Source organism: Spea bombifrons, chromosome 4 (assembly GCF_027358695.1).
Source record: "Spea bombifrons isolate aSpeBom1 chromosome 4, aSpeBom1.2.pri, whole genome shotgun sequence".
Taxonomy (NCBI): domain Eukaryota; kingdom Metazoa; phylum Chordata; class Amphibia; order Anura; family Pelobatidae; genus Spea; species Spea bombifrons.
In genome coordinates, this window is record NC_071090.1 from 64,407,952 (window position 1) to 64,425,821 (window position 17,870).

Sequence of the window (17,870 nt, forward strand, 5' to 3'; positions counted from 1 at the left end):
CCAGGAAATGTTAGAGGATCTTCACATATATAGCCTGGAAGAGAGATGTGAGAGGGGGATATGATAGAATAATTTACATATGTAAAGGGAGCTAGAGGGGCAAATGTTTAAAAGCAACATCAGGAAATATTACTTTACTGAAGGGGTAGTGGATACATGGAATAGCATGTAAAGCAAACATGGGATAGGCATAAGGGTAAGCTAGATGTAAGATAAGGCCAAGGACTAAGCAATGTATTCAGAGGTTGGGCAGACCGGATGGGCCAAATGGTTCTCATCTGCCGTCACTTTCTATGTTTCTATATGCATCAGTATATTTAATGTTCAAAGAAAAACATTTTGTTCTATGGCATACTGCTTACCAATATGCATGTGCATTAACACCCAGCAAGCAACAGTACTGGCTTGTGAAAAATTAGTGCTTTTTTACGTAGGTAAACAATTAATTCTGAAGTAGTTACAAAGTACTTTAATGTGCATTACTCATCGGCAAGGCTGTATTGAACGTTGAAGTTTTAACATTTAACATTAGTCACTGTAAACGCTTATATTTATAATTATTATTTTTATAAGACAAATACTCTCACTATGTGTTTCAATTTGATTTTATTTTTTCTTCTTAATACTCACTAGTGCATTAATTTTTGAGTATTGCATTCATATCTGGTGCTTTAACTTGCACTATGTACACAATAAGTCCATTTCATCATAAGCTTGTGACCCTATCACTGCTCCCATTTAAAACATAGAATGGATCTCTGGGGAAAACAAAACACTCATTATTGCCATAAGACTTTCCTAAATTGCATGCTCACCATTTAAATACCCTGGAAAAAAAATAAAAATACATTGACCCAAGCTAAATTAACTTCTGCCTCACTGGAGTGAGCTAATTATACCCACATAACACTCTGTAATAATTTTTAGGCAAAGATGCTTGCCTGAGGAGAACTGAAAGTATAACTAATTAAAACACTATCCATTTACAATAACACTAGCTATACAAAGTATAATAAGTAACACCGAGAAGGACAGATTAGTGGTAGCTTAGTCAAATCTCAAGTTCCCATCACTATACCAGAAACACTGGTATAAATTTGCACTGAAAAGCAATGTCAATAAGTTTCCATTGCCATGATGCTTTTTCAGCATGGACAATAATATGCTTCCAACTTTGTGGGAACAGTTTGGGGAAGGCTCTTTCTATTTAAGCATGACTGTGCCCCAGTGCACAAATCAAAGTCCATAAAGACAAAGTTGGATACGTTTGGTGACTGGCCTGCACAGAGCCCCGATCGCAACCCATTTGAAAACCTTTGGTATGAACTGGAACAGAGATTGCAAGCCAGGTCTTTTTGTCCAACATCAGTTCCTGACCTCACAAATATTCTACTGGATGAATGGGCAGAAATTCCCACAGAAACACTCCTGTGTAAAGCCTTCCCAGAATAATTGAAGCTATTACAGCTACATAAGGGTGGACCAACTACATATGAATGTCTATGTATTTAAAATGCAAAAGTCCCTGTTGGTATAATGGCCAGGTGTCCCAATAGTATTCTCCATATAGTGTATATTACTATGAAAACAATAAAATAAAAATGTAATCAGGGCCTACTTATCATACACAAAGTGTATATTATTTAAAAAAAATGGGCAGATTTGCTAGTTTAACTATCAGGCAACCCAAAAAGCATAAGTTATAAGAATCTACTAATATAAAATACAACTTACATAAAAAGTCCATATCGGTTAAGATATTTCTACAAATAACTCAATACAAATTAAAGAGTGATCATATAGCATTTACAATGTATATTTGGAACTACTTCTAATTGTTGGTACAGATAATGCAAAAAACAGTGATTTTAGCACATTAAAATAGCGATGCTTTTTTGCCTTTATTAGGTTTTTACATTTCAGTTTAAATATTACCCTCCAGGTTACTCTGTCTCTTAATCCATAATATAATATGATGGGCTTTTTGATGAAAAGTCATTTTAATTTTCTTAAAATTCTGATACTTTGTTTCTATCTTGACATTTGCTTCCCAAGACTTAAACTGCTGATGTGTCTCTAATGTTCTTTGCACCTTGTGCTAGAATACCTGAGGGCTTTTCTTTCATCATATTAGATTATCTGTCACCAACCTTGTTCTGAACAAGTAGACTATGATGCATGTTTTACCGAATGATTTACATTCATTTTTTTGGATTGGAAGAAAATAAAGAGCATGTTAAAATTGGTTAATTAGACTTAGTTACATGTTTTTGTTTTTGTAGTTGCAGAATCCATAATATATTTCCACAGGAAAGAGTGGTTAAAACATTGTAAATTGAAAAGGTTACTATAAAAGAAAATAATTTGCTTAGTAAAACAAACCTCCCAAGTGTTACTATTTTTTGAGAAATAGACTCATCTTGGTACCAGACAATATGTCCCTCTCTCTTTCCAGGTAGTTTATTTTCTCCCTGAGCTCAAGATGTTGGTATGCATGCACGAATCACAACAATCATCTTAGTAAGAATGTTTATTTAAACTAGAGAAAATGCGTTTATAAATTATGCCATATAATCACAATACTATGATTGTGTTCAGATTGACTCACATATTTATGTAAATAAATAACTATATGTAGGTAATTAAGTCTCAACTGTTACATAGGGCAATTTTTGATGGGACATTTTTGGATTAACCCTTGGCTTGATATTTGGATTGAATATCTGGTCTGACTCCTGGCTTGTTCCTGGTTTACAGCTCGGTCTACTAATCTGTTTGTGGCTACCCTGTTGGTCTGAGCTGGTCTCCTTTCCACTGTCTCTGCCTCCTGTATTGGTTCCTCTGTTCATATCTGACTTCATGAGGCTGGTAAATTCTGCAAATGTTGTAAAGCAGGGTATTACTAGGGGTGGACTAAGGGGGCTGAAGCCTTGAGTGTTTTGGTGGGAAGCTCTAAAATGGAAGTTTGAGGTCTAATTTTACACGGATCTCTGGAGCTCCCCAGTGATTCCTCCTCCAGCCCACTTATAGGCACCTGTGATCCCACCTGGTCAGCTGTCAGAGTCCCAGCGGGTAATAAGGGTGCCCAGCATGGTCAAGCAACACATGTTACATGACCCCGCAGTAGTGGGAATGGCAGCTTGCTTAGAGACTTCGAGTTGCACTGAAGACAGGGCTACACACAAGGTAACTGGAAAAGGAAGATAAGCTGTGAGAGTGGATTGTGAGTGGGTGTAAATACTGTATGTGTTAGAATCCGTGACCATATGGTGTTAATGTGTGCATGTTACTATATGTAATTAGTGTATAGTGTGTGCGTGCATGTTACTGTATAGCGTTAGAGTGTATGTGTGTTAGTATACAGTGTTAGCTTGAGTTTTTGTTTGTCTACACATGCTGTTATAACATGTACATGTTAGTGTATGGTGTTGGTATGAGTGCTATTTAAAAACATAACCATCTCAAGTATAAATATTGGTGTGACGGGACCGACCTGTACCCTGACTGGGTACTTCCGCCAATCGTTGCTTCCTCCTGCCGGGACACCAGAGATTAACCCCCTCACCGCCTGTGACTAGCGAAGCTGAGCTACACAGGGTGGCTATTGTCCTGAAAAGGACAATAAGTGATCATAGCAGAGGACACAGCTCTTTGGGAACCTAGGCAGCACCGTAGTATACAGAAGTATAGCAATACAGCACTCTACCGCCCTGATAAACGGCAGCGCCGAGGCTTACCTCAATAACAAGACAGGACTCGTAGTGATGTAAAACAGGGACTCTTTATTTGGGAAACACATTGGCTTATGTACAGGTTAGGTGATAAAAAAGGTCATAAATCAGGGACAAATCTTCCCGCCCTGCCCAGACAGTCCAGCCCCACACTTAGGCCACCGAGCCCCACAATGTCCATATACTTTGGTCATCATTCTCGGGGTGATCCCGAAAGAAGCGGTGGCAATCTCTGGGGGTGCTGAGGGGGCACTCGGGGTCCAGGAACATCTGGTCCAAAAAGCGACGTGATCGGTCGAAGGGACCCCAAGCGCCAGTAATTCAAAGTTCCGCCCAAACGAGCCCCAAGGTAGCCGGGCATGTGCTCCAAAACCACGCGGGCTAACCCCTGCTCTCCTGGAACTCCCATCGGCTGGGAATCTACAAGCGGCTCCGTCCCCGGACCACGCCTGGTCGGCACCCCCACCACCGTGGGGTATCTCCATATGATAGTGCTATGGTCGGGCCGATGGTGTCTGGGTTATACAGGGTTAGGGGTCTGGGGGCAGGACATGTGGCTCATGGACAGGGTAGCACATGAAGGGAACAAAAACACACACAATAATTACAACATATACTGGGAAATGCAGGTATCACAAACAATAACTATTATAGACGACACCGATTAACCCAGGGCCGTCACAGTGGCACCCCTTACCAGGGCCCATAGTCTGTAGGGAAGAGGCTGGCACTAAGGCCCCTCCAGCAGCCCATGGCACGGAGGCTTCTGTGACAATTGGGGATTCAGTTTATGGGCATATATTGCTTACCTCCCAGCATGTGAAAGTACTTACTACTTTGGAGATAAATAAGTGATACTCGATTACCTTTAAACCTACTGAGACTCTGCTGCAAAATATAACTCTCCTTCAATTCCATTAATAAGGCACTTATGTGCAAAACATTTAAGCATGCAACTAGAGATTTTGTCATGCTGCTGAAATGACCAATATGTACATCCAGCAAACATGGAATCAATTCTATGCTCATTGCCACCTACAGTGCCAAACTCTGTTCATCTTCAGACAATTGAAATGTTAAAATATATATTAACATATACATAATAAACATATGTTCCTTACCTATTTTATTATTTTTCCATGTCACACTGGTGACAAAAATGTATCCCTTTCAACATATAGTTTACTAATGTAACTGGCAAGAATACATGCGACTGTTACATAGATCAAATATTGTTCTACTTTTTAGCCCCATTTGTTCATTATGTGAAATTTAGCCACCAAGCACAATTTGCCTTTATGGCACGAGAAAATACATCCTTATGCTGAGCATTTTTTTCTAAGCTTACTTGTACATATCTGTTATTTAAAACTTAGTCCATTAGATTACCTTTTCCATTACACTGACTCTTATTTCATGAAAGAGTCCAGAATTATGCAAAACAAAAACTAATGTTCTTGTAGGTGCAGTCAATTTAGGGTTAGACAACAAATGATACAATACACATCCAATGTATTCTTTACAGAATGACTTTTACCATGTGTCTCAAACTTGACTCTTTATGTCCTGGAAAATAGAAGTGGAGAAGGGGCTCAGCGGGATCACGTAATGTGATGTCAGTGTCTGGCTGCATGTGAGTGTGTGTTTAGTTCCTAGGTATGTCTGCGTTACTGTATGTTAGTGTGAGTGTCAAGGTATGTAGTGGTGTCAGTGCCAGTGGCTGACTGTGTGTGACTGTCAGTGTCTGTTGGTGTGAATGTCTCGGTGTTTGAATGTCTGGGTGTGTGGGTTAGTCGCTGGGTTTGTGTGTTTGTGTGTGAGTGTCAGGGTACAGTTGCATATCTGCATATTAGTGTAAGTGAGTGTTAGTGTAAGTATTTGTATGCCTGTCATAGTGTGAGTGTCAGGCATGTTTGTAGGTTGGTGTGTCAGTGTTTATTAGTGTCAGTGTTTGTGTCTTAGCATCAGCGGAATCCACAACACTCATGCTGATTTCCTCAGCTGTTAGACTATCCTCCCGGGAGAATGGAGTTTTTTCCTATGTTTGCAGGAACTACAGTTGTGGATGTGATGGTCACCAAGGGGAATGTCAAAGCAGACAGTTTTTTTCTCCCTATCCCCTTGAGACAATCTCTCAGGAATAGATGCCTTCACGAGAGCTTGGGACTTGGTCCAAGCATTATTTTATTCCCATCTCCTTCATTACAAAGGTTTTCAGAAAAACCAAGGAGGATCAAACATCTGTCATTTTGGTTACTTCGGAGTGGCTAAGAAGGATGTGGTTTTTCCGACCTTCTCCAACTAGCTTCGGACCGCATCAGGTTATCCTTATGAGACGATCTTCATCAGGGACCAATCTTGTATCCCAGTCACTAAGATGGAGACTGGAGACTGAGCACAGACTACTTCAGGCCAAGGGTCTTACCTCCCTGAAATATATGAAGACATGGAAACATTTTTCCCCTTAGTGGAGGATTCCTGCCTGATTTGTGCCTCCTGGCTAGCATATTGGGCTTTTTTAGCACACGACCCTAAGACCTTATTGATCAGAATCAATGGCCTACTGAGCATGTACCAGAATTACTGACAAATGCTTAGTATTGGCAGCTGGGGAGTAGTTATATGAGTAGTTTCATTTTCTAGCTTCTGTAACAAAAGAATGCACTGGAGTTAATGCAAAATGGATTTCAATATGTGTTTAACATAAAAATAGGGCTGGAGGGCACCTTTAGATGGTTGGCGTACTGTAAGAAATTGCTCCCTAAATATAGTCAGATGATGTCATATATTGAGAACTTGTACATGGTTGATGAGGCGTGTCTGATTTTAAGAGACTCAATTTGCCTGGTATTAACTACTTTAATAATGCAGATTGATATCATTTGTTGTTGGAACTCCATGTCACATCTTTCATTACCTGTTAAAAGTCTACATTTGGACATCTGGTTGCCATAGGTTAGCAGTAAATAAATGAACTGTCTTTAGACTGTCATCACTGATCTACTGAAATTCCAATCACTACTTGCACCATGGTGGGTCTGCAAAGGTTATCTTGTGTACTTGCTCCATCATGCTTATTGCTTGTGCAAATAAACATGGAGCTGAGATACTCCTATGCAATATCTGAAGTTTGTTTATTTGGATTTACACTCTTTATATAACAGTGTTTGGCAACAGTTGAGAGTTACTGTCATGGTTTTGTAAGCATTGTCAATTGACATAATCTGTTTTTGCCATAAGAAAAGGATTCTACAAGTACTTTTGTATCAATTGGGTGGAAATTATTTGTAATTTCTTATAAAGAATTAGAAGGAACCTTGTGGCAATATTCACTTTATATAAACCAATAAAGCACTAACAAAACTGTTTCAGTTTTGTGCTCAGTTTTGAAATGGTTGAAAAGTCTTTAAGCTCTACTCACCAAAGAGAGAGTTGACAAGAGAGTTTGCATGAGAGGTGTGTTTCAATTCCTGTGGCTTCCCTATACATTATATTGGACCATCCCTAGTGCTCTTCTGCTGCACATGGAACTTGGATGACCATGTATAATGAACAGTTGAATCAGTGAAATCTCTTTAAAGTCTTCCCACTCATATTACATAGTTATATTGGCTGAAAAAAGACATGCGTCCATCAAGTTCAGCCTTTCCTATATCTGTTAATTTGTTGCTGTTGATCCAAAAGAAGGCAAAAAAACTAATTGAACTTACATTATGCACGGTCAGTTCAGTCTTTCTTGGATTTACGTGCCAGTATTGGCCCTTCATAATGAACATCGAGTTAGAAACACAACGATCCAGCCTTTTTCCCTTTAATGAATAAACCCTATCAAGATATATTTAATACAAAAATCACTCTGCTCATAGCTGTATGTCCTTCCAAAGTTTAAACATATTAGATATTTATAAAACCAATAGTTTTTTTTTTAGATCTCATTATATATTGGCTCAGGCAAAGAGCAGCATTTCCTACTTATATGGGGACATTAATAAGACTAATTATCAATTATCATATATTTGTTTAAATGCAGTTTTGGCTATATTTATGGAATGCAAATGCAGTACTGCCATGATGACCTTGTTATTTTTTACTTTGTTTGAAATAATCAAGTTAATTGAATACGTAAATCAACCTAAATTAACTAAAAACAATGAGATGCGTTGCAGCTTAGCAATGAAGGAAGCATGACTAATTTCATTGAACTGTTAAGAGAAGTGTGTGTGACGATGGTACTAATGTGAACCAGACAATAAGAAGATCTACATCTTCTCAAGTATTAAAAATGTTACTGATCTGCAATCAATTCATCCACTGCAGATGCTAGTGTGTGCCTGAAATTTATATTTAAGGGCAACTCTGCTTCCAATTATGGATATAAGAAGAATGTGATATCAATGCTCTTCAAGACGCTCCAGTGTCCTATGTTAACACATTTTAGCATGGTACATTTTTAAATTAAATATTTCAACTTGAACATTTTGTATCAATGAAGATAGCCATCGATGATATATGTAGCTGATTTAAAATCTAACATACAATTTATGACTACTTAAGTTAAATCAAAGACTTCAGAAGAGGTTATGATACATGTTTTGTGACTTCATTCAATTAAGAAAAAAAACTTCTTTGTGGGGGTACAACACATGGTCCTACTTTTGACACCCAATAAAAAAGAACAATGTTTCAAGGACTATGACAGTCTATGTTTTTTAATAAATGTTAAACATTTTGAATAATAGACCTTGTTAACCTTCGATAATAGTATTACTCAATCCTGTTATTTTTATTTAAACATTTTGCTTCTAAATAAAGTACTGCATGCCTTATTTCCATGATTGTTGTAAACAAGCAGTGGTAACATTTAATGGTAACTTTTCACCCAGAAGTAATCATTAGATCTGCTTTATTTTATGTTTTATTTTATGTTTTGTCCATAGGACTAAATAAACATTGTGACTTAAAGATAAACCACTTGTAGACAATGATTATCTTGTATATTATACTATGCCTTTAATGTCTGTAAACATCTGTAAATAGCCTGAAATTAGTATTTGGCTAACCATGGTAAAACAGGAAAGTATGGTCTTGCATCCAAGCTAACAAAACAGACTAGTGCAGGAATAGTCAGATTTTGCCAAGACTAGCATTCTTATAATCCTTAGCCAACAAAGTGATTACTGGCCATGATATGCACCATAGTCTACTGGAAGTACATGACTGGCCTAATGTTTTTTCTTTTCAAAATCACAAAATGTTTTAATTGCTGTAGGTGGATAATATACCTTATTACACATATTGAATATGTAATAGTACTTTGGGTACTAATTCATAAAAAAAAACATGAAGTATTTGTAAAAAGTTCAGAGACTGGTACCAAAATGTATTTAATGAATGGAAGATTTCACTATGAAGTCAGACTTTCCAAATTGGGCATGTTTACTTTGGAGAAGAGAGCCTACTTGAGGATTGCTAAATACATGTATACACCTGTCTGAGGGTCTGATAAGCAAACAAAATATTATTTTTACATTTAGGGCAGTTAATATTTGGAATGTACTTTTAAGTGAAGTGGTTTTGGCAGGTCATTTAGGAAGTTCAAAAAAGGATGAATATAGGCATTCAAGATTCTAGTGAAATAACAATTCCCTTTTTTTTCCCTTGGGACAGTATTGGATAAAAGATTCACTGGAAATATTTGGCTTCTATAAGTAATGTTTATGGCTTTTCCGATCCACTTAGCAATATTGTTAGCTGAACATCATGGAAGTTGCAGTTAAGAAACATTAATGTAGTGTAGTATAGCCCTGTGATGCGCAGATAAGGAAGAGAGCAGACTAAACCACTCTGACAACAGGGAGTTAACAAAATCAAATGAAAGCTTTTTTTTGTTGGACTACCTGACTACCAGGTGTTTTTTATGCTCTTGACTACTCTAAACAGCCTACTGATTCTCCCTTCCCTGCTGCTCCAGTTGGGGACAAGTGCCCCCCCCTTGCCTCACCCTTCTGATGCCCATGACCATTGGCAGAATAATGTCTATTTATATCCTTCTACATTTCTAAAATCCACATTAGACCTGTTTATTACTGACCATCTGTTCAGTAGTCTGACCTTAATCAGTAAAGTGACACATTTAAATGAAAAAACAAAACAAGGAACCTTCTCATAATACTTATGTAAACATAGTTTGGCGATAAACCGGATTGAATTTCAGAGAAAATGCTTCTAATAATAGTTGCCCCAGTAAAGGTCACCTGTGATTTTTTTTTCTAGTCAGCTATTTTTGAATCCTAATTATGTTATGATGTCTTCATATTCACTTGACAGTTTACTGTTGCTTTTTCTTTTAGCTGTAACACATAAAACACAACATTTGTGGGATCTATGTGATAATTACTAATAATTATATACACCTGAATTGGCAGTGGATATACAAAGGCCAGGGCTAGCCTTTTGTTTTCTTGATGACATATGCCGCTGCATGCTTTTGATTTATAATGCAGGACAGAACCTCATGGTGGTGCACCCCAACAGCACAGTACCCAAGGCAGCCACCTACTTTACCTATAAGACAGGGCCAGCCTTCTCAAAATGCGACATTAAAGTTAAAACATTAACTTTACTTTACTTTAATTAGTATGATCACGGTGTGATCACTCTTGCAAATGTATGGGGGGGATTATACTTTTGTTCTAAAAGTTTACCTCGCAAATGGAAAAATTAATAAAATTATGTAATACCTCAATATTAAAATTATGTTTTTAATTCTTTGGGCAATTACATATATATATGTGTTACACTTATCTTCTCTTGTATTTCACATGTCCTTTTAAACTTTTGTTGCTTTTTTGTCTATAATATTCTTTGACTAATTTCTGTAATTGGTGACCCTAATTTTAATATTTCAGCTTTTCACTTTTAATACATTGCATCTTGGTTTTGCCAATTTGATGATCAATGTACTCTCCCCTATTTTTTCTTTATTAATTAAAAGCTAGCAAAAATTGCATACCTCAAAATAAAAACATTCAAAACACTTTGTATATATCACTAGTCAAAATTAGTGTCAACTAAATAACTTCACACCATTTTACCTCTCACCATTTAATATAACTATAATTCTAATACAGCTATATTGTCAAAGCTAATCTCTCTTTTTTTATGCCCATGGTAGGGTCAATAGGACAGGCTATTTTTTCACCTTCTATCACTGAATGCCATGGAATGGCAGAATTTTCATTTTGTTTATATACCTGTTGCATTTTGTAGGGACATATTATTACCGTGTAAGGGATATGTGCAGCCCAAAGGAGCCTTGTGTCAGGCAGATCACATGTTTTTCTTCCTTCTGACCCTCAAGAAGAAAGAGGGGGGGGACATTAGTTCCACCAGAATTGCTCATGCAGTCTAGGCAGTATAGCACCCATTGTGATGGTCCCAGGAGCCATCTGACTGACTGGCCTTAAGGTAGCATGGGACCTGAGCAATAGTAAACTATGAAACCTAAGTCTAGGATGCGTATCTGTCCTCATATCACCTTACTCATTTCATGACCAGAGAAACGTGGTTAAAAAGAAATTTATAGCCTTGTCATACCTATGTTGACATGTTATCTTTCCAGCATTACTCACTTATCTTATTGTAACTGAGAATTCAGATTTATGGTTCAGTGAATGAGAACACTTAGGCATCTGCATAGACCTTGCGGGTTTCAGCACAAAAGACCACTTGATACAGTACAGTTATTCATAATAACATACCCCCTACCTGTCTGCCTTTATATCTCATAGAAATGATTTAGATTTAAAATCCAAACAAGTATAAACTTGTTCGACCTTTGATCACCAAGAACTGTACTTTATACCGCTGTATGAATACAGAAAAGTACGCAACTGAGGTAAGGGAACTGAATATTGTAGATCTATTATACAGTTTCACCATCATTTTTACTTACCTGAAAAATTATGGGAAAAGCATGAAATGGTTTAGTAAAATGGTATATTATGGAAATGGTTACCTGGAGGTTATTACCAGTCAAACATCGAGAATAATGTATAATATATATTAATAAAAGTTCAGACCACAATACATTTAGTTGAATCCGTAGACAAAAGACAAAGGGTTTTTTTGGCGGGGGGGGCAGGATATACCTAATGCATCACAAAGTGAATACAACTATTACAAATATTTCTACAGGTATTCTTTGATTTTAGAATTAGATTTTGTTTATAATATTGCACTTAAAACATTGGCCTTTCACTGTACATTGAAAGAAATAAATTTATTTCACAAGATGAAGGATTGCATGTTACATAACCGCAACACAGACATATTCTTGTTCTTTGAAGTACCATATGATTATATTATAAAATATAACCTACAACAGAAATGTGAGACATTTGAACTGCCCTCTCCTCTAAATAATTGAGTACTAAAACCTCAAGGTTCATCCAGTGGCTACAGTAGAAGTAATATAAAAATAACCCTGACACAGCACGACTCTTTGGCTGGGAGGTCATAAAGTTCTTTGATAATCATTCAGACTCAAGGAATTCCAGAAACATTGCAGATTTTTCATGGCTATTACATGCAGGGAATTACTTATGTTTTATGAGGAGCATAATCGCTTTCTTTATGTGACAATGTTATAGATTACCCTTGAATCCTTCAGATTTAATACTTTCCTACATGTCTAAGGCACATACAGAAAAGAATTGTGATATTGACTGAAAACGTGACAAATGAAAGGCAAAATCCAAGGAATTATTTTTTTTAATAGATAAATTGATACATTTTGTTGTCCAAATGGCAATTAGATCAAATTTTTTTTGTCATTTACTGATATACACACGGTGGGATATTTAGGCCCCTCACAAAAATATCCAAAACACAAAGGAATAAAAGATAAATAAATTTAAGAGAAGGTTTTAATGAAAATAACAGAAATTATTTAATGTTCCAAGTTGTGACGCCCTGCTTCTATGGAAACGTCTATTTTTTTTTTTTTATTTTTTTTTTACAGAAGCTGCAAAACTGTATACATCACGGCGGTACAATACTTACCCATTTCCCCATTATAGTATTTCTGTGCTCAAACAATAACATGCAATAATAATAATATATTAATATTATTGTGAACAGTTTCATGTTAGAAATAACACAAATCTGGCTTACGTGTAATAAATCAAAGTAGAGGTGAACAAAACATATGTTGCAGTAGCTGAAGGTCTTCTCAGATAGAAACTACATTTTTTTGATTTACCTGTTCAGGATTGGTGAACATCAATGAATACATTTTGTTTGCACCCAGTTTTTCCCCCCTCAAAATAAGGTTGTACACCTTCCTATGAATGATGGAATATATCTCAATGTGAATAGGACAGTTCCGTTAAATTTCAATGTATCAAATAACTCTTATGCAATATTAAAATATGTATTTGCTGGAAAATGGTTCAGTAACTACGGGGGTTCTAACTGAGTCAGCATGTGACTCACAACTGTTTGCTGCTGTCTCCAGGGAGGCATTACTAGGGAAAGATCATTATCCAGTTTTTCTGGAAATTCTCTGCAGACCATGATAATTAACATACACGTAGGCAATGATCTAATTACTAACCAATTTAATAAAATATTTCCTATGTTTCTCTCCTAGCTTGTTGACCCTTTATAGAATGAAACAAGGGCCCTGATTCTTTGCTGTTTATTTTGCTATCTGTGACCCCTTGATTACATAACAGTTCCCTTGCTTTGGCTCCAGCACTTTGCAATCTATAGCTTGTTATGACCTTGCTGATTGCTTGTTGTCTGTCTTTTGGCCCAAGTTGACCACAGTTTTCACACTGTTTTGATGTCTTATTTAGATTGACTTCACATGTGCTATGGCTTTTAGCTAATCAAGCATCTTTACCTCTAAGCACAGACCAATGAGTTTTTACCTTAATCGTAGGAGGTCTGTTCCATTGTCAATACATCTGCTTGCTATATATTACTGAACATCGGAGCACAATACTACCACAAATGTTTTTGTTTTTGGCAGGACATACAACCAGTTTTTGCATTGCATTGTCCATACCAGTTCTTCCATATCCTCTGGCAGCTATAAAAAGGTAAGGATATTAGTTAATGAATTAGGATTGTTTTGGATATTACATGTCTATGCAGGTGCACCCTGAGATAGTGCCTGGGCGGTTGGCATCTAACACAATGCAGGGATGGTCTGAAAGATCAGAAATCACCCACAGACCAGCCTCCATTGTAGTAGAGGGAAAGCAACATCTTACTGATATGTAAATATTTTAGACCTTGTCAGAAATTAGTATATCATGGATGGGTGAACAGGTATGGTCTTGAGCCAGACGTGAGCCTAATGGAGCAAGGGAAGTATGAGACAAAAATGAGACAACCATTAGTTGCCGTTGGAAGGACAGAACCAATGGCATGTGTCATGGGAGTTGAGTCATCACAGCTCATGCATGGGCTTGGCAGGCCATGCAATGGGAAGCTTATTAACCTTTAGAGTATGTTCCGCTTTCAGTAGTAAAGGTTAGTTTTTTTTACTAATGTCAGCTTGAATGCCTTTCCTAATAAGCATGTCACTTTATTCAATGGTTGGTATTTCTATGGTTGGTGGTCATAATTGTTTGCTGGTATCTGCTAGTATAATGTTATATGCCTAAACAGGGCAATCACAGCACAAATCACAGCACAAATGTTCCCAATGCTGAATACCAAAGACTGAAATGAGCAAAACTTCAGCTCTTCGTTTTACCAACACTATTTCCAAACAACTAATAGATGTATTAATTGTATGCCTATACAAAAAAAGGGCTTGAAGCAACATCAATTAAATTGAATTTAATTGTAGCCAAATACGTTTTTTTTAGTATTACAGGGTTATTACTTTTGTTTATATATTGTCAGCTGTTAAGATATAACTATATAGTTATTATGTTATTCTAGGTTTAATTACAAAATCAAGACATAGACATAATGGGTAAATCAGATATTGCGGTGCCTTAGAATATCTGATATATTTTCCAATTACAGCTTTAGGAAAGAACAGAGTACTGTTAAAGTTATATAGAGACATACCAGAGATCAGAAGGAAGAGATTTTGTGCTAGTTAAGCCTAATTTTAAGTATTTGTAAGCATATGCTGAAAACAAAATACTTCTTAAGTTCACGAACTTGATTTAATCACTGTTTCTGACTCCAGTAAGAACATTCCAGCTCTCCTGCTGAAATATTTGGGGAAACTCTAAGACAAATGACCCTTTCTGAGGTGAAACAGGTCAAATGAACCACTGACACACAGTGTAATCCAAAAAGTAGGACTAGACCCCAGGACAGTAATATCTTAGTGGATATGTTTGCATTTTAATGTGTTTTTTAACATAAACAGTGGAAACCATGCTGTGATGATGAATTTCACTGAGCATGAAGATAACCACACAGCTGGTAAATTATTTCAGGAACCAGCTAATTTTACACTTAGATCCATTCACATAGTTTGCTGCGTAGATATGCTGCCTTGATTGAGCATTCAAATCATTCCTTTTTAAACATAGCAAAGTTGCCTGTCTGCAAACCTTGTTTTTATTTAATTTATGTTCAAGGAAAAACATTAATGGTCAGATGCAAAAACAGTACATAGCTGCAGAATATGATGGTGATATATAAAACCATACATAATAATAATAACTGCTCAGTAGTTGGTATACTGTTTTGTATTGTATATGTATTCCACATTCCATGTGTACAGTAGAAAGAAAATATTGCTTGATATATTTATGGCCAAGAAATGTTCCCTTGGTATTCCATAATACTTTAAACACTTATACAGATACATTTGCTGGCCTCCTAAGATGTTCATCTGTAGCTATAGTATCTGATTTTGTTATTTGGTAGCCTATGTCGTGTGAGGTGTCTAAAGAGACTGACTCTCATCCTCTTAAACGTAAGATGTCATGCCTTACATAGTTAGTTAGGAAAATACATACTTTAGTTTCTATGGTTTTCTATGGTTTTCTCGTACACACGTACACACATAAATATAAGAAAATAAACAAAATATACCATACGTGTGCTTAGGTGAAAGAAATCTAAAACATATACCGATATACTGCCTGATCAAAGGCTTATAGGCCGGAAAACGTTGTGATATTGGAGCTGTGCAATATTTTAACTTTTTATAGATTTATGAGGATCTTTTCAGATGTAAGATACCGTATTTATGAAAATGTTTTCAAAGAAACTTGATATTACTCTTGGTTTTGCATTTTTTTATCCAATTGAAAGGAAACTATTCCTGCTGATGTTGAAGCTGGGCAAACCTCCCTGGTGATAACCTACTACTACACCTGTAATATGACTACACCATTTGAGGAATATGTGAGTGCATAGAAAAAGCACAACCGTTAATATTCAGCCTTGATTTTTCTTTTTTTGCCATGTCCAAAAATGTCCATAAACAAGAGAAATTGAAATGGTTATTTTTTTATATATGTTTTAGATTTCCTGCACCTAAGTGCACATTTGGTATATTTTGTTTATCATGTTAAGACTGTTTGAAGATGTTACAGCATGGCATTTAGATTTATGATATTATCTGGTGTTATTAAAGCACAACAGTGGTTACGCAATAAAATTAAAACTGGATAAAGCATTACTGAACAGGTATGACACTTTTTTCTTCAAAATAAACCTGTGAACCGTTTGAGACATCCTGCATGAACTCCTGCCTATGTGGGGACAGCTATTGAAAATGGAAAATTAAACCAAAATAGCAGGCAGCACTGTTGTTTAGAAGAATACTCTCTAGATTGTAAGCTCGTATGAGCAGGGCCCTCATCACCTGTTGTCTCTGTAAGTCAAATTGTTATGTCCTGTCTACCCATTGTACAGCGCTACGGAATTTGATGGCACTATATAAAACAATAAATAATAATAATAAGAAGAATACTGTTAACTGGAAAAATAGAATACAATGCTAGTTTATATTTCATAAACAAAACTATAAATAGTTCAAATGTTTTTTTTAAAAAAAAAAAACATATGGTAGAAGATGTATATGATAACGACACATACAAAATGTAACTGCTTAAGAAAAAATATGGTATCTCAAATAATCCATCAGGTGCTAGGGCAAATTCCATAGCAATGTTCCTAATGTTTTAATATGCATTCAGCCACCCGTTACAAAATCTGAACTTTCTATATAGGGTAAGGGCAGACTGCAGTAGCTCAAATTCTGTATGTCTACAGATTAACGTGTTCATACATAGTAGCAAGATTAAAACAACAGAAACATTTAAAATAAAAATACATATGTAACATACGTTTTTAATTTTAAATGTAACAATTATGGGTTTTTCTTCCAAAAAATATTTCTGCTAAAGCAATCAATGTGTAACATTAGTAAATTCCACCATTTCCTTACCCTCAGTTTAATGTACCATTTGGTGGAGGTAAAAGGCATTATCACTAAACCCAGTGGGTAACCTTGCATTTATTGGTCCCCTCACACTATTAAAGGCACAGTTGTCAAAATTGTAACCTATTGGTGTGAAAAATAGGTCACACTTAAATCCTGGAACTGATGTTTAAAAAGAGTTCAATGGGGAGTGTTATTCAACAGATTATTGACCACCAACAAGTATGTTTCTTTTCTTAGCTGAATAACCAAAAAAGTCACAATGCTTGTTGTAAAGAGTTCACAGGGCAGCTCCTGCTGTTTAAAGTCTGTTCATACAGACATCAAAGCGTTATAGTGAAGAAATTGGGTCCTCTAGTGATTACTAGTGTGTAAGAAGCCAGTGACATCAGCTAAGAAATATTGGTAGTCATATTCATTTCCATAATGTCCTTGTCTTAGAAATGCACACAAATAATGAAACAAACAGGTGGTAGTAGGAAATATTTTTTGTTAAAAATATAAAACTCTATTGTTAGACTGTACAGACAATGACAATAAATCAGAATATATTATGCAAAATTCTCAAAGATGCATATTTTTTGTAAGGCAAATTAAATGTAAGCATTAAATCAGGAAAAAAAAACCTCTAGATGTAGCATTATAACCAAATTTATTTAATTTGTGAAAATAATAAATGTCTCAATCATGTAGTAGTTAAAAATATT